The sequence below is a fragment of the Larimichthys crocea genome, chromosome I (genome assembly GCF_000972845.2).
Source record: "Larimichthys crocea isolate SSNF chromosome I, L_crocea_2.0, whole genome shotgun sequence".
Lineage (NCBI taxonomy): Eukaryota > Metazoa > Chordata > Actinopteri > Sciaenidae > Larimichthys > Larimichthys crocea.
In genome coordinates this window covers 8463506-8482054 of record NC_040011.1, presented here as the reverse complement: position 1 = coordinate 8482054, position 18549 = coordinate 8463506, and the positions used below count along the sequence as shown (strand labels likewise).

At 41.4% G+C, this 18549-nt stretch overlaps 1 protein-coding gene across 2 annotated transcripts in view; it reads right to left on the bottom strand.

Moving 5' to 3' along the window:
- LOC104930747 (protocadherin-1) overlaps nucleotides 1-18549 on the bottom strand; it is a 90437-nt gene that overhangs the window by 15060 nt on the left and 56828 nt on the right. The gene's annotated exons all lie outside the window — the stretch shown is intronic.

Here is an 18549-nt window from a genome sequence, read left to right as displayed (position 1 = left end):
GAAAGAAAAAAAAAAAACAATGAAACAGAAAGAGGTCATGCAAATGGATAACAAGAATGGAAAAGTCATTTAAATATCCCAATTTATCCATAATGATGTTGCACTAGGCAACAAAAAAGAAAGTGTGCCTCTGCAGCAGGCAATTCATCTGAAAATAACAGATAAGCCAGTAAATTCTGCTTATAAACTAAACTCATGTTGTTGACATGGCGCTATCTCGCCATTTTAGAACAGATTTCATTGCAAGTGTGATTTGGAAACACTTTTCTGCAGGCACTAAAAAGGTCATCTTGGAACATTCTCTAAAGGGGGGGGGGCGTGTTATCCAACCCGTCATGCAGAGCAGAGGTAAACAAAATCATCAGTTATCTGTGGCTCTGGCACGATTTAATTGTTGGGAAACAACAAATGAGGCTGCAAGTGTCCTACTACAGCCACAAAGATGGTGATATACTGTAACGGGGGGACAAACATCTGGATGAATCCAGCTGAATATATATAGATATAGATATATATTACAGGCGCAGCTAATTTTAACACATTCGCGCATACACTGATAGGCCATTGTTTTAATTATAAGACTTCACGTTGGAAGTCAGATATACCTTTTCACTGAATCACGGTTAATAACAATACTGCAGTATGAATGCTGAATTAACCATCTTTGGTCATTTCTAATGGATAATAAAACTTTTGTGAGATTATAGAACAGTGTGTATTAGTTATATGTGGAAGTGTGTGTGCTATTCCCATCAAATCATAAAAGGCCACAGAATTACTTGAAGCAGAGATGTTTTGTACCCATCTGAAGTTTTCAGTGAGGACACACAGTCCTCTCCTTTTGAAACCTCAGAAGCAAGAAGGGGACAAAAAAGATCGGACATGTATTTCACACGGTGTTGTATAAGTTACAGATAATACTTCCTGTCCCAGCTTTGGGATTATATTAAAGGAAACCTCCATATGATAATGTATGCAGAAAAGTCGTAGTAATTTCCTTCGACAAAAGAAATCAAAACTTTATTGGTGATAATATCTTCATAAGCAAATCTTTTAAAAGCCTGGCAGGAGAGTGAGAACAGGCAAAATAGTGAGGCAACAATAATTTGCCTCCTGGTTGAATATATCTCTAAAATCAACCAATGATTTAATTGGGATCTGGCAGTTGCCTATGGTTTCACAAATTATTTTCAGTTTTAATACAGCAACAACGGGACAAAAAGGAACATGATACTATTTTAGAAAGTTTGTAGGTTTTGCTGGTTGAGCTTTACATTACTCACATGAGCCATGCTGACCCGGACCGTATTTCATTTCTCAGTTTATAATACTCATCTATCAGGGCGTCCCTCAATATTCTCTGTAAGAACTCATGGATTCTTTTTAAGGAGTGAGATGAGAAGAATAGCGTCAGCTATCATCTGATGAAAGACGCCCCCCAAACACCACATTTTTATAATTGCACTGGTTGCTGATGGCACTTTGAACTGTAAAGAAAATGAAGCAGAGAAATGATCACACTCAAACTCCCATTAGTGAATTTGAAGAAACGGAACTACCGGTTGACATTTCAAAAAGTTTTCAACAGCACGACAATATAGGGTAAATATCACGACCTGCTCAACCAATTCCACTTGGGCCTGAAGTCATGCCATGAATAAATCATCAAGAAAAGTTAAAAATCTTCATCCACTGAGCCAGCACGCTGAGATTCACTACTCTGTCAGTGACAACTTCAAAACAGGAGCGGCAGTTATGATGACTTCAGAAAGCAAGGCAACAGAAAAGCTACGTCGTGTGGTTTTGTTCCCGGTCGTTTGTCCGTCCACGTTCACGCTCGACAGACACACATGGGTTTGTGTTTCCATCAATTCAACAACCGCAGACACAAAGAACACACACGACCACACGCCACACACACACCACACACACACACACAAACACACCCTTAGGTGAGAGCCTGAGGTAAAGATAGCCACGCTTGAATTTCGGGAAAGAAAATCACTCAGTTGGTCACAATCAAGTCCTACTTCGGGTGGACAGGAGACGAGGTGGGCTGCGGAGATTTGCGCTGAAGATGGAGGAGCATCTGTCCAAGGGAATAGGCTAGCAAAGTTGCTACTCACCAAACTACTGGCTGGTAGCACAAGAAAGGTGAGCATGAAATACAGTTAAGCAGAAATGAAGATCTTTGTTTTATGTAGCGAAATTGGTGGAGAAATGTAGTTTAGAATAAAAAAAAAAAAAAAAAAAAAAAAAAAAAAAAAAAAAAAAGAATTATGGGAATCCACCCGTGGAGTCCGGAATCTGTTCGTTTAATTCATCACGTGAATTTCTCTCAGTCAAACAAATCGTCCACAGTTATGATAGCGTAAAATACACCCCTGCTAATTCGAGGGAAAAACTTGGTCTCCATCTAGCACACGTATTCTCAACCACTTGGGCAATGTGAGTCTTTAGATAAAAATATTCCCACAGTGGTTTTGTACACAGCCCGTTCAAATGTTTGCCTTTTTTAATAAATGTAAACACTACCCAACTCAGCGGGTAAATAGACCCAAAGCTGAGAAAAAATAAAGAGGCTGTGATCACAGGGTCTGTGTGGCCTGTCTAGCCATACAGTGTCCGTAACAATTACAGCACAGCACAATACATATACATAGATATAGATATATAGATAGATATATTATATAGTATATATATATATAATATATATATCATATAGTATTATATATATAATAGAGATATATATATATAAGTATATGGATATATATTATAGAATAGAGCTGTCAATCGATTAAAAAAAAATTAACTAATTAAATCGCAAAAAATTCGGTAATTAATCGGTGGAATTAATTACGATAATCTAGCAATAAATGTATCAATAAATTAAATGCAGTTTTCTGAGACTGAAAGCTTATAATGAATATTGATGTAGGTAAAATAATCAAATTAATGTAGAATAAACACAGAGAAAGCATATTAAATTCATATGTTATGGGCTTAAGGTGCAAATGCACGTGCAAACAGAAAAAAGCCAGATGAGGAATATACTGACGAAGTGCCACCTCCTGTGTGGAGATGGGTGTTTTGTTTGGAGGTGAATATGTTTAAAGTCGTGGTTACTTCTGTGGAATTTAAATTCGGCTTTGCAAACGGTCAAATTACCTGTTTGGGTCCAACAAGCCGTCGGGCAACTTTTTAAAATGAAATGTTCCCCCTAAAAGTCCTTATCCATCTTTCCGCCATAGACTCTTCCTTTAGTTAGGATGGATCAGAGACATATAGGCACAGATCTCACTTTAGTTAGGAGAGATCATAGAGCATATACATAGACTCTCCTTTAGTTGGATATATCATAGACATATATACACAGACTCTCCTTTAGTTAGGATAGATCGATAGACATATATAAACGACGTTACCTTTAGTTAGGATAGATCATAGACATAGAGCACAGACTCTCCCCTTTAAGTGTAGGGATAGAGCATAGACTATATACATAGACTCTCCTTTTATTAGGAGAGATCATAGACATATACATAGACTCTCCTTTAGTTAGGAATAGATCATGACATTATGCACAGACCTCTCCTTAGTTAGAGAGAATATAGACATAATATGCAACAGACTCTCCTTTTAGTTAGGATAGATCATAGACAATATACACAAGACTCTCCTTGTTCAGGATAGATCATAGACATATATACATAGACGCCTCCTTTAGTTTATGGATAGATCTAGACATATATACACATACGCGCCTTTTCGTTAGGCCTCGATAATCGACATACTCTTACCACAGCCGCCTCACGGAGCAGTGGTCCGTTGCTGCGACTCCGTTACCGGTCCGCCAATTGGATGTGGCAGATCTCCCGTAACGATCAAGCAGGGCCGGTTTGAGCTGTGGGCAATGTGGTGACCGCCCAGCGCAGTCCCGTGAGGGCTTACGTTAATGCCTCTTATACACCCATTCACACACACACACTAATATATCTGAAAACAAAGCTACTTTGCCACATCCAAAATGGCGGCCGCCACTAAGTAAACCAGACATAACATACACCACCATATAAAAACACATAGAGAAAATGGGACAGTAGTAGCTCAGTCATAGGCCCTGGCTGTGGAAACAGAGGGTGAGAATCTCACAACATATTTTTCACATGTGCCAGAGTAGTCCCACAGAGGACATAATCAAACACTGACTCTGGTTAGTTCCCCTGAGCCCTCACTACTGTTGGAAACTACATAATTATAGGATAACACAACATAAAGCTTACCTCCGCAGCTCAAACTTTAAAACTCTGTGAAACGGCGTGCTGTCTGGACACTTAGTCTGTAATAAACAATCCAGCAGGATTTGAACCACCATAAATGATTAATATCATCTCTCAACTATCGAACCTGAGCTGGAACGACAAGGTACCTGGACGGAATGACCTTTACTGTTACAGAGCAAGTCCTTCACTCTTGACAGCCTCCAGAAAAGCAAAATCGGTTGCTGAACGTCATTTAGGACTCGAGAAGAGACAAAAGGCTGCATACGGGTTTGCCAGAAACAGTTAAGTCAGTAAGATCATGTTTTTATCAAGAGGATGTAAGACTATTCATGGAAATGAATGTGACAAGTTTTGGATTCGTCTCTAATGAATACCAAAGTGCAGTATTCAGTGGGAAGTGATGACCGGCTATACAAAACAGAAACCAACCACATATTTTTCTGAGATTTTGGCATTAAAGAAAGATAATTATAAATAATGAAGTTAGAGGTGCAATCGCAAGGTAGGTAATACAGGAGGACTGAGGGGTGGAAGACAGCGAGTCAGAGAGAGAGCCTATCAGCAATATAGTGTGAGTGAAGCCTGCTCCAGAATTAAAGACCAATTTAACTGTCCAACTGACAGAGAGGGACAACTTGTTTGACGTGGCTGGATATAAAAAGATAGCCGCATACACTGAATGTTGTGCTTAAGTTCCGAATTTTACTGTATTACAGTCTCATTCCATGTTAAGACATTAACAACTGCAAGTGAGGACATGTCTGACTTCAGTAGAGGATCCACTGCATGTCAACACTCAAGGCTGGAAAGTCTGCAAGCCCTCAGTTTCATTTGCTTTGGCTTTAAAAGTCAGACACTATGTGTCAACACAGCTTTTATCATCCTCCATCCTTTTTGAGATTTTGATCTTTTTGAGCATCCAAAGAAAACCCCAAATGACATATTAGTGAGTTTCTTAGTATGTTTGTTTTGTTTTTAAACTACGCTTCCTTTGTCCTATTTTGTCTGTAAAGGTCCGCCAATTCATAAAACAAAAAACATAGACAATGCATAATTGGCATATTTAAAGCAACATAATAGACATGAATGACATAATGGAATACATTAATTAAAATCTAAAATCTAAAATAACAGTGTCCACCGATCAGCCTCTGTCATTCCGGCTTTGCACCACCGTATGCAACTGTGGGTTCCGGTTAGGAAAAGTACAGGAACTATTTTCTGATTTTGGTGAAATTGGATCATAGTTTTGTAGGAAAAAATGTTTGGCTTCCTGATGGCCAGCAAAGTAAATGTTTTTTTTTTTTTTTTTTTTTTTTTTTTTTTTCTTTTTTTTGTGTTTTTTTTTATTTTTTTTTATTGATTTTTGGTTTATTGATGTTGTTTTTCTGTGTTTTAAATGTTTTATGCTGTTTTTAAATGTGATGTGTACGGTGACCTTGAGTGTCAGAAAGGCGCCTTCAAATAAAATTTATTATTATTATTATTACCATACTGCTGATACTGTGAAGGTTGTTGAGTTGATTGTTAAAGCATTCTGGCATTTTTGTTATGTATTTTATTTATGTTATATAAATGTATGTAAATTGATGCTCATTGTACCATTGCATGGTATTGTACATTTCTCTTATTAAGGAAAATGTCTTTATTAAAAAGTGTTGGCAGAAACATTTTCAGAAAGTAAGAATATAGTCTGCCTGGGTGTTTAGGTTGAGGGACACTTGCATTTAATATTGTCTACTTCTCACAGGATGTGAGCGCAAACAACTGTGTGCACCTAAAAAGTAAATGGAAAATATAGAAAATATTAATGGTTCCAGTTAATGAAGGGTGTGTCTAAAGTGTGTCAGAAAGTGTGCGGTAAGGCATGTGACAAACAGCTTCCTGGCATTGTTGGCATTAGAGAAAGTCATCACACATGTTTTAATATGAAAGTAACATTTGGTGGCTGAAAACAATACTAACAGACACTAAGAATAGCCTGGGTGATGGAAAGGGATGACTCCCATCCTGAGGGGAAAATTCATTGCAATTACAGCTTTATTTAGTTGGTGGTCCTTCATTTGATATGGAGTTGTTTAGATGTAATTTTCTTAGTATTCATCAGTTGCATATTAGTTACGCATTTGCACTGTGTGCAATGCTAACATTTAAATCGGTGTAAACAGCTGATGAAAAGATAGATGAGCTATGGGAATTTGATCTCTTTGTGGGTGGGGGGCTGTCCTATTCGAGTAAAACGTGTGAGATGGATAGGTTGACAAACGAAAAAAAAAAAGGGAGACAGCAGTGGAGCGGAGGCTACTCAGTGGGGATGTGAGAGGAAGGAGGTAGTGGTGGAGCTGACCACCGTTGGGACCGGAGAAAGGTCATGGTGAAATGGAAACTGATTCTCCACCCTGGCTCCCTGGGAAATATCCAGTAACTCTGCCTTTCTTTCCCCCTGTATGACAGCATTGCACTGCCTTCACAAACTGAACTGTGTTTGGCCTAGACCAGAATGGGCCGAGCGAAGGAGAGAGCAGGTCACCAAATCTGTTGGGGTACATCCTTTAACTTAACAAAAGGAGGGGCTGTGTCAGGGTAGGGGTGCAGTTGCAGAGCAAAGTGATCATTTCTGACAGCCTTTAGGCTACAAATCCTGACTCTACCACAGGTTTTGACCCGAGCTGCGTGATAGGAATGCAGCGTTCCGCCTCTGATGGCCCGATTTCCTGCTCACCTCTTCAAAATGCGTGCAGGGTTGGTTTCAGCAGAACCTTCACATCAATTACCCAGAAGGAAACCAACCTGCGGCCTGACATTGTGGGTGAAGGGAGGTATTTATTGTTAGGACATGCAGTAAGAGCAAAAAATATATGAGGAGCAGAGCTACAGTTAGTAATGCTGTGTTATGTGTGTCAAAGTGTGCATGAGATGAGGATAACTAACTCCCTGTTTGTGTTTTTTTCTTTTCTTTTAACAGTTAAATGCACTATTTCTATGCACTTTGATATGAAACTTTTGTTTGTGCCAGCTTTCTCTCGCTGTCACTGTAGCTCATTACTTTACATCAATTTCAAACAACTACAATAGTATTGGAAAATTCGTAACAATACAGCAACACAACAGATTACGACTCAGCGAACAACATAACTCTTCCCAATTTACAGTGTCATTTTTACTGTGTACCAAAACACTATCTACTGATACATACATGTTATGAAAGACCAAGATTGGAGTCTTATTCCTTAACTTCTTCCTTTGTACCCACATGCATACCAGTACGTACTGTATTTGTACATGATTAGTACTATATTATTCTGTAAATACAAATAGTAATAACAATCATGCAAATCATGTTTGTTTTTGGGGTTTTTTACCCTTGTATGTCATCATTTGTACTTCCTTTAAACACTCTAGATAACCAGTCAAAATCTTATCTCCCATCTATTAAACTGCTATTAAATAGTTTAAAAAAAAGTGATGACTTGAAATTGTTAATTTTTCTACTGGTCATTTTTGTATCGTCTCGTCAAAAAGAAAAGAACTAAGAAACGTAACCTCCTATCAAGTTAAAAAATATCAGTAGTTTCACTGCACCTATGTCAAGTTAAGATCCTCCTGCAAATCTTAAATGATTAAACCTTGTTTACTGCTACCTGTGACACTGGTCTGTACCTTTACGGTCATCCTCCACCTTCTGCTACCTCCTTCCTCTTTTTAACCCAACACACAGCTGTGGCCTACACATACTGTATACCATTAAATTATTAAGGACCGTGCACAACACGTTTAGGCCTCAGGCCCCCAAAGACACACAAACACTTTCCCTTTCACTTTTTGCTCACTGAACAATCATGCTTGGTGGCCACGTGACATCCTTACCCATGAGTAAATGACACAACTTTGAAAAGCCACAAGCAATGTCAGCTTTGTCCTCCTTTCAGCTCTCTAACACACACTTGGGAAAGTGAGTAACGCAAGACAGATTGTAAGGCCAGCAGTGGAGAATTCAGTGAACTGTACCTGAGGCGAGATTACTTTGTGAGACATTTAAAGGCCCAGCCTTTAGTGTTACAATGGTGTGGTAAATAACCATCATAATGTGGAGTGTTTAACAGAATTGCTTTTCGTTTTCACTTTCACGGATGGTTTGAGGATCTCCTGCAGTTGAGAGTGATCCTTTGTCAGATGTTAATCAGTGATCAGGATTGTTTTGAAGATGTAAAATATTGCTAAACAAGTGTAAAGGGCAGACTCAGCCAGTGAATTTTCAAATGACATGTTGCAATGGTAACGTGTAATTTTCAGGCTTTGTAAGATGTGACTCCGTGCAAACGTGATGATGCAAAGAGTTTATAAGTGTTGTTATTTTTGCGTATACGTGCTAAACAGTTTTGCAGCGTGTTTATTTTGCTTGTCAGTGTATGTTTGTGTGGGCTGGGGTTTCATGGCACCACATCTGCGCTCTCTGTTCTTTTTTACATACCTAACGTGGAACACAGTTGTAGGCTTCTCAGGATGTATGCACATTTGTCAGTTCTTCTTTTTTCCCCTACCTTTTAGACCCAACAATAAAAATAACATTTTGAAAGCTACCCAGCCTAAACCATTATGGGACATTTGCTGCCAACTATCCAGAAAATGTGTTTCTGGTTCCTTAGACTATTATATGGTTTTCACCAGCAAGGGGCAGAGAGGTTGGCTGGCTTCCTGATAGAGATTTATATGGGCTTCATGGTTCTTTCTTGTGTGCATGTGTTCATGCATGTATTTGGACATGCACGTATGAACATTAAAGGTATATTTCCTTTTCCACTGGGAAAAATATGCAGTCAAGTTGTTGTTTGGCCCTATTCCCATATATGTCTTGGTGATGTGTAAGCAGAAGACTGAGCTCGTGCTAGCTTTTATTTGACAGTGTTTTTTAGTTGCTATAGCACCATATAGTCCAAACTATAACCCACAAATAAACACTGATGGAGAAGTATTCATGGACAGTTGGATTGAAACACAGATTGCACCAGCAAGGTGTTGATAATGCTCAAGATTAATGGCTCAGCCGTGGATAATCACCCTCATCCCCCATTTTTCTGCACAGCAGTCGCAGATAGACTCGTTCAGCTCCTCACACCAGCGCTCCTAAGACGAGTGGCACACATGGTCTTGTCAGAGAAAACACAGTCTTGCTCACTCATACAGGCATACATCACAATCATCCAATCTCACTCACACTCAAATACACGAGGCATGTGAACAAGGCCCACCAGGCTGTGTTATGCAGAAATCAAGAGAGTCAAATGTTCACTATGAAGGAGGCACACACACTGTGAAAGCAGCCTTCACTCAAATCTATTTCATCCTGCTGTTTTCTCCGTCATCTCCATTATCCTCCCCTGTGTTGCAGATCTCTTGCACTTCTTTCGGCCTATCCCCACTTTGTGGCCATAATTCACTATGGTCTGGCTTTTTGACATGCGTGCAAATTGGCAAATTACAGGATGGCGAGCTGTCACTAGTCAGATTCATGTGGTCACAAGGGGCTTGTGGAAGGTGGGGAGTTGGGGAGGTGCTGGTGGTTGGGGGTTGGGCAGAGCAAAGAGGACATTAGCCCTGCTTGTTCTGGCCTAACATTGTTAACGCTGACCACTTGATTGACAGTCACTGCTGCTGTGATTTGAAAAGGCCCTCAGTACTGCGCTGCTTTAGGAGGCCTTATCCCCTCCCATCCCTCCTTTGTGTCCGTTTTTCCCTTCATGTTGTTTTTCTCTCTTTGCCCCCACCACCTCATTTGCATCAGAGGCCGAGAGGTTTCATAGTGTACGGGAGGGAAGTGGGGGCTCCCCAAGTAACTCCCTCCATCCCACCTACCCACCCTCCAGCAAGCGCTCTTTGTCTCATTCGCCCAGGCCAGATCGAGGGCGCAGCAGGCCTCCTGCCTGGTGCTCCTGGCTGAGATGGGGCTGGTGTATCAGGGCGGGCTGCTGGGACAACAGCATGAAGGTGTTATTGTAACTGGGCATGGCCAGGCTAAAGCAGCATCCGCATCTCTGTGTCTGGTTCATCCAGTTGATCCCCCAGGAAAGGATGTCTCACTTCAAGGGAACAGGAAACCGCTGTGGAGGATGGGATTTCTGGGTAAATAGCAAAACTGCTGGGACAGTGTCTCCTGTCCCTCTGCCATGGACTGTGCTGTACTTTTTATGAGAAATAAATAAATCAAAGAGTGGAAGATGAGGCATTTTTATGTAACATTGTGTTGAGAGTTGACTAAAAATGGAGATACAGATGACATCTAAATTTGTATGTAAGTAGTATTGGGTAATCATTACCCTTGGAGGAAAAACAAGGCCTATCAAGAAAGAAAAGTATTTCACTCTCCCTCATTGTTATCCATTGTTAAAAGGAAGGACTGTGCTTTCTAAAATAACCATCTCATATACATTTCAGTTGCCATGTAAACCAAAACAGACCTGTTTCCCCTGCAGATAAATGCCCCCCTCTTGCTTTTAAGTGGTTAGAACATGATCTTAGTCTGATTAATTACACCCCTTGCTGCTTGCCCCTCTCTTTGCTCTCCTGGCTAATGGCTAGTTTTTATACCGAGAGTACAGCCGTGGTTTCAAGGGGCGGGTTGGCGGTAGCAGTGCTGAGTCCTCGCGTGAGGGGAGCAGTTTTAATTAACGTGGAGACAACACCTCTCTCCCTGCTCATCTTTCACCTGGGAGACATGGGGGAACTCTGACACCAGCCCGGCATGCCGCTGATTAAAGCGGGGCCTCATTTACCGTTGCCTGCTGTCAACAAAACACCACTAATGGCATTATGCCCAAGCCTGGGGGGGCAGGCCCAGGGACTATCCCCACCCAGGTTCAAATGAGAGAAAACAAACTTAGCCTGATCTCTGATACAGGAGCTTAATCTCCCTGTGATCTTATCTAGGAGAAGTCTCACACGTTACATGACCCGACCCTGCTGAGGCTAGATGGACAGGGCTTACGCAGGTAAAAGCTGCCCTGCTCTCTTTGTTTGGGAAGGTTAGGTATGACTGAGTCCATATTTAAAGGTGACTTAGTTGTCTTAGTGGTTTGGCGGCAGCCATATTCAGAAGCCAGTCACTGACCCTGCATTGGCAGGGACAAAGTATTTGCACTTCTTTCATCACCTGATGGATGTTGGCATAGATGTTCCTTGCATTCTGATGGTGACCTCATACATGTCCGTCTCTCTTCGTCCATCACTTCCTCTATATATAGACAGGAGTCATTGTTCAAATAGCTTGGGTTGTCCCTTTGAAGTCCTGGCAGAACAAAGCTGAAATGTCCTTACGCACTTAGAGAACACTCCAGCCTGGAATCCTGAACATGATGCTTGTGTCAACCAGTCCATTAACACCTCTACGCTCCCTGTCCACGTGTTTTAGATGTTAAATGGATCTGTTACATATGACAGGCTTAATTCCAAAACACTTTGTGTAAATTTTGAGGGAATATCAAAATCAAAAATGTGAAAAGGCCAAAGGCATCAAATAGAAGAAAAGAGAGAAGAAATGTCCTAATATCTGGCAAAATCATTCATTATACCCCAAATTTCTATTAGTCCAGTCCACATTTTAACATCTTTTACCCCATTATTCTCTCTCTGTTAATGGTCTGCAGCCAGCTCTCACTCTATTGGCACTCCCTGTGCTGTTGCCCTCATTGTACATTTTGACAAGTTACAGATTTTAACATGAGCGGAAGGGTAGTATAAAATTTAATGCTAAAAGCTAGGTCACTTCTCTTTGGTGTGCATTGTACTTTAACAATCTTCTTATTAGTTGCCCCAGAAAGGAAAATTTAACAGCAGACTTTTTTATTGATTTATGTCAATAGCCATTAGTTTGGGCTTTACCTTCGCTTTACCTTTAATAGGGGCATGCATTAGACTTGAAGCGCATTAAAAGACCGGGGGTTATTAGCGTGATGATTAATTAGAAAAGTTTGTTTCTTGTAAAGTGACAGCTCTTCTTTAAGCAGCCCTGTAAACTTTTATAGGAGCATACAGCTGACCTCAAATTGGAAATTTGTGTTGGAAGCAGCCTGGCTCACCATTACAGCTCCTGACTGTTGTTAATTTTATATTTGTCCAATAAAAGGCAGTGGGGGTTACGGACATGTGCTGTGTGCTTCGCCATGAACCCCACTCCTCAAGAGAGCCTCTCTTTCATGTGGTTGATGAGGGGCTTCCCAGTGTTTTAATACAATGGCATAATGTTTTTGGTCATAACCTTTACTTAGAAAGCAGTGGATAAAAGTAGGTTTCTATTTGTTTCAGAGTTTTGTAATCTACCATTTAATGGAAATTCTTCTCTGAAGTCACATTCAGAAGGCACGCAGTATATGTAGTGGAAGTCATACAGCAGCATACAAGCAAGTCACATCAGCCTGATTTGCAGTTCAGCCAGGTGGCTGTTTCTTTGTATCAGTAAAGATTTTTAGAAAGAGAGAGTTTTTATGCTTATGATTAAATCTGCTTCATGACACGTTCATTCAGACGTCAGTGTCTGTAGTCACCTCTAGTGGTACAAATAAGAATTGTATGTATAAGTAGTGCTGTGTCCTGTAGGCCAGGCCGTCATACGAACACAACAGTGATTGTGTTGGTTGGCCATTTTCAGCTGTTTATACTGAAGTCAGCGTAACGTGAAGAGGCAGAAGAGGAAGTTCACAATGAAGCTTCTTGATTACTGCCTTGGGGAGACTGAACTGTGGAACCACTTAAAAGATAATGCCCGAATGATGTTTTTTGAACTCTGGCCGCCTATTTTGTGAGTTGAAACAATATCAATGATGTAAAGGAAATGGGACCTGAATGGCACTGTTTACAGTTGTTGGATGTTCACACATAAGCAGCAAGTTCCAATATAAACATCCACTTAGTGCATGTAAATCTAAGGGCTATTAATAAGCTCTTTTATCTTCTCTTCTGGAGAGTGGCCCTGGAGGCCTTAGGGTAATCTGGCCCTCACTGACTAGCTCTCCAATGTGTTTCTCTTCTGTCTGTTTCTCTTTAGCAAAGCCTGTGCCTTTGGGCAAAGAAACTCATTACCAAGGTTTAAACACCTCTATTTCATAGTGTCTGCTCATTTGCTAAAGAAAGTTTGTTTTACTCTAGTGTTTACACTTCTATCGAGTCCGCAGACTGTTATGTGTACCTTTATCCCAGGCACACTTAAACCTCACCAACCTGCCAATGTCTCTGTTGATGTGGAAGATGGTTTCCCTGGCTCTCCACCACTCTGTCCCCTCTGTCTTCTTGTTCAGGAGGACAGTGACAGTGCTCATATGGTTGCGTCTCCCTTACATATTTTCCCTCTGCAGACTGATGAGTTCTGACGGAGCGAATGCCTTTGTCTCGTACTCTCTCTCATGCAGACCCCCTTTCAACTGTTGTTTTTCTTATTCCTGTCGACAGAAAGTTGTTTTTGCTGCCTCCCTTCCCTGCATGTCCGTGACAGGCATACTTCCTGCATTGTGCGTGTGTGAGGTGTTGTGTGCATGTGTCTGCAGGCATGCATGTATGTGTGCGTGTATGTCTGTCTTTGTGTCTATGTATGTGTGAGCACTTCAGTGGGGTAGAAGCTGCTTTTATGTCAGTGCCAAGTGTGGAGAATGGTTCCGCTAGTGAAGGACAGCCTCTCGTGCTGCACTGGGCTTCCCACTCTGTTCCGAAGAGCCAAATGCCTTCATCTGATGTAGGATCTTTGTTATTTGTCCATGAAACTACAACTGAGAACATCTTATACCTGTGGGACCAGCTGAGTGATCTCCTCCAAACCAGCATGTGGACATGAACATAAATGGACCAGTTTGCCATCCTATAATGTTATTAACTTGCCGCCAGCTTCTTCCTTCAGCTGCCTTTGAAATATCAAATGTAGTTGCTTACAGAGTCTTAGTAGAATGACCATACGGGCAACATCCCGCTTGGCTGAGGCTTGCTGGCATCATCCCAAAAACTCAAATGTTTTGTTACCATGTCACACCTAAAGCAGTTCCATATTTTCGTCCTACATTCTTGAGACTCATTCTTGAGTATCCTTGTGGCTTGTGTTTGTAGACTGGCTGCCATCTTGAGTTGTGTGTTACAGCCACTGTCCTGTGGTTTGGGCTGGTCCCAGTTCTCAAAGCAGATGGTGGCACAGTTTAGCATGTGCAACACACTGGTGACACCAATTTCCCTATCACAAGGCATCTAGTAAAGTGCAGGCCCCGCAGTCCTTTTTCCTCATCAATGCTGTCACACCTCTGATCTCCCACAATTAGTAAGTTAACACTTACCATCTTCCACAGTTGACAGTTTCAACTTTCAGCTTGATAGAATCAGTGTCACTCTACGTGTACTTCTCTTTCAATTGTCTTCCAACATTTTTTGTCCTTTTATTTATATAAATTCATTTATGTTTCAAATATTGTTTATGAACTACCATTGTCTTTACTGTTACTCAATTTTGTGTTACATGCCAGAATAATGTTAGAGTTTTATCACTAAAGAGCTAAATTGTAAGCATTCCACCACATCTTTCAAGTCAAGCCCAGATTGGCCATCTCAGTCAGAAGTTGTTGTAGCCCCAGTAAAAGTTTTACACTCTCATTTCTACATTGTAACTCTGCTTTCACACTTGAGATGGAAAGTAAGGTCTAGCTGCCAAGCAAAAGATGGAGGACACTTTGATATCTGCTCACGTACCTTTGATGCTCACAACACTGGATGTGCAGAGATATTTACTAAATCAAAGTAAAGTTCTTTCAACAGCTGCATAGAATTTGAGATGAATGGAAACAGTTGTATATCACAGAAACTCGGTAACAACAGCACCTTGAGGAAAAAGTTTCCATGTCTGGTGAAATGCAATACTTAAAATGTGGCTTGTATTTAGTGTGTTTGAGGGGGGAAAGTGAAATTAAAGTAAAATGTAATAAAATGAAAGAGGTTTTATTTTATTTTAACACAGCTCACAAGTTGTGCAACAACAGTGATTTATGTAGAGCCATTAAAAGTATATTGAAGGGTTTTAAATTCAATGACAATGCCAGTGCAACACAGAAAAGTTAGATATGTACTGTAGATATTATATAAGTTTGATATCAAGTTCATATAAGAAAGCACAAAATAATAATTGTCAGACTACCATTTCATGGTAAGCTGGATCAGATGCTGGGGAAGATGCCAAGACATGATAAACACTAATATGCAGTAAGGGTGAACCAAGAACTCCAGGCAGGAGGAGGCCTCTATCTATAAATTCTTTAACTCCCAAATCATTGGAAACCGAAACATTTTTTCCCCAAATCCTGCAGGAGGATGGAGATCTGTTTAAACAGTTCTTATCAGTGGAAAACTGATAAGAACTGTGGCTAAAAGGTTGACAAAGTCTAATGTTGACAAACCTTCTGGTGGACACCGTGTTGTTGTCTGAAAACTGAGGCCTTTCAGGCTTTTCAAATCAAAGGAACTCCTAAATCATCAGGCAGGTTGTGGAAGCCATGAAGAAGGACTTTAGCTCTGGCTCAAAGGATTAATTGGAACCATCAGCCGACTTGGAAATGATTCTGGGCCTAACCCACGCTGTTGTCAACAAGAAGGAACTGCTGGTTTTATAGTCGAGCAGTAGAAGAAGCTTTTTGAGGAACTCCTGAATCCGACGGACACAACCTCCAAAGCACAGGTATAGCTGGAAGATTAGGGGAAGTCTTGCCCAGCTCTCTGGAAGAGTTTACTCAGGTAGTTAAAAATCTTGATAGAGTGAAGATCAGCAGGCGGATTGGTGCGGTGTCCATGCAAGGCAGGCGTTTAATTTATCAGTCAGTCTACAGTCCAACTCTCACCTATGGTCATAAGCTCCGGGTAATGACTGAAAAAATAACTTCCTGTGTCTGGGGTTCACCCTTGTCGACAGGGTGATGAGTTTAGACATTTCCATGGAGGTTGGAGCAGAATCATAGCACTTGTGTGTTAAAAGGAGTTGTAGAGTTGATGTGGTTAGGGCTTCTGGTCAGAATGTCTTCTGAATGTGTTTCCATTTAGAGGTTTTCTGAGCAAAACGGGAGGAGACAAGCTGGACACGTCATACATCCTACCTGGCTTAAGAACAGTTGCCCCCCACAACCAAGACCCAGAGAAAAAAGGGTGGTGTGGGGGGTATTAGATATACAGTATGTTCTACAACATATCTGTTTAATTCTTTAGAAATATGAAATGTCACTGTATTTGAACTGAATTGTTTTTGTACTGAACTTTTCACACTGTAGCAAGTGACCAGAGATGACGAAAGCAATGAAAACAGACCCAGCATTCAAATTCAACGCAGTAATATTTACCATTTTTTTCCCTGACAGGATGATAGTGTCAGAATGCTAACATTGCACCTGAAATCTATTATTTTTTCAGCACTTCAGTTGAAATCTTTTCAGCCACTCTACACAAGTGTTGAAAACAGCCCTAGAGTGAGTTTGAGTGACAGGAGTGGCATTGGAACAGGGCTGGCTAGACAGCCCATATCCCTTTCACAAGCTAGCAGTAGAGGCTGGCTGAAAATGGCATCTCCTAGGGAAAGCCAACAACTGGCTATCACCCTGACCGTTTGTCTTCATCAATCAACTTGCGTTTGTTGACCAAGCAACATGATGTCACTATTAATTTCATGCATCCCCTTAATGGGGTCCAGAGGGGAGCCCTATCCTCACAGTAGGCATTTCCTGTCTTGATGCATTGTGGAATATGTCCACTTCCTTTTAGGAGATCAGTTGGACTTTTTCAAAGTTTTACTTCTACTCTGCCGTTTCCCCCTTATGGTGTTATTTGCTTTGCTTTGTCATACCTCCTCTGGTTGGAAGCAGCTCCACCGTGTTTGTATCCTTGTTATGTGAGTACTTGTGATGATTTCCACTTATTTGCCGAGGTATACACTGAACTGGATGTAACAAACCTTTTGATCAAGCCTCAGATTTCATGAACAGATACTGGCGCTGTCTGCTCAGATCAGCGCATTAGCGTTTCATTTGAAAGAATGGTGTCACTGTGTTGACAAGCTCATGATAAGTTGGTGGCTTCTAAGGGAAAATGTTTAAAGCAGATAAATGCCTCAGGACTCCATCTGTCTGTCTCATTGTCCTGATTGTAGTTTATTTTCGGTGATTATGAAAACCTGCTTTAAACAGGCTTTAGGGATGTTGGTTTATTAGCTTTAGATGAAGTATGCCCCTTGTGCGACGATTCTGCACAAGGTACTTAATGTTATCTCTTCTGACTTATGTGTATTTACTGTCTACATGACTGGCTTTTTTATCATTCCTTTGATTTTCATAGAGGAGGAGGGAGTTGTGAATGATATTCCTTGCTCTTAGCCTCACTTACTCCCTTCCTTCCTTCTCAGTCTCTCCCGACTCTCTCCGCCTCTCTCTCTCTCTCTCTCTCCCTGTTACTGCACCTCTTCTCTGGCTTTAAGAGGCTTAGCAGCAGCTTAGCGCCCAGGTCAAACTGACCTTTGCCCTTCATCTGTCAGCCTTTTGATGTGGTGCCAGCCTGGGCTGCTTGCTACGCTCTGCCTTTAACAGCACGTCCAAGGGTCAGTGGAGGGCTCTGCTTCAGGACCCCACCCCACCTTAACACCCTCCCGCCCCCCTCCCTCCCAATCTACAACCACCACCTCCCTTGCAGATGTGTCTGTCTCTGATGCCCCCCTCTCCACCGCTCTCTGCCCTCCCTTGGCTCTTCCCTGCCCCAGTGCCCATTATTATTTTATAGTTTGGTTCTGCATTCCTTTCACTCAGGCTGTGGTGGAAGGCAGACCTTTGGCTTTATTGCTTACACATGTCCATGGCTTTCTCCCTCAGCAGGGAGAGACAAAACAGCAAGAGGCAGATGGCCAATAGGGGCCAGCCATCTAAACTCTCCCCACCTTGAACTAATCGTTGGGGGCCAGAGTGTGGCTCTACCTCAGTCCTGTGCCAGTGGGGTTTCAATTTGTAGAGACATAAACAGATACTAAAGCCAAGGTAACAACACAGTGATTTATCAACCCAGTTCACATCAAATTATCACAGCGCCCCCCTGCTGTCAGGCCCCATAATAGCCCCCAGCCCAGCCCCTGCTTCAGAGGTGCACAATGGTCACACTTCATTTAGGAGTGCACAAACATGTGTCCCTCTGTCTGGTTTCCCTCTGAGCGTGACGCTTCACACCAGCCAGTGATCATCCTGGACAGAGCATCAAGAGATTAAAGAGGATGTGAATGTCTGCA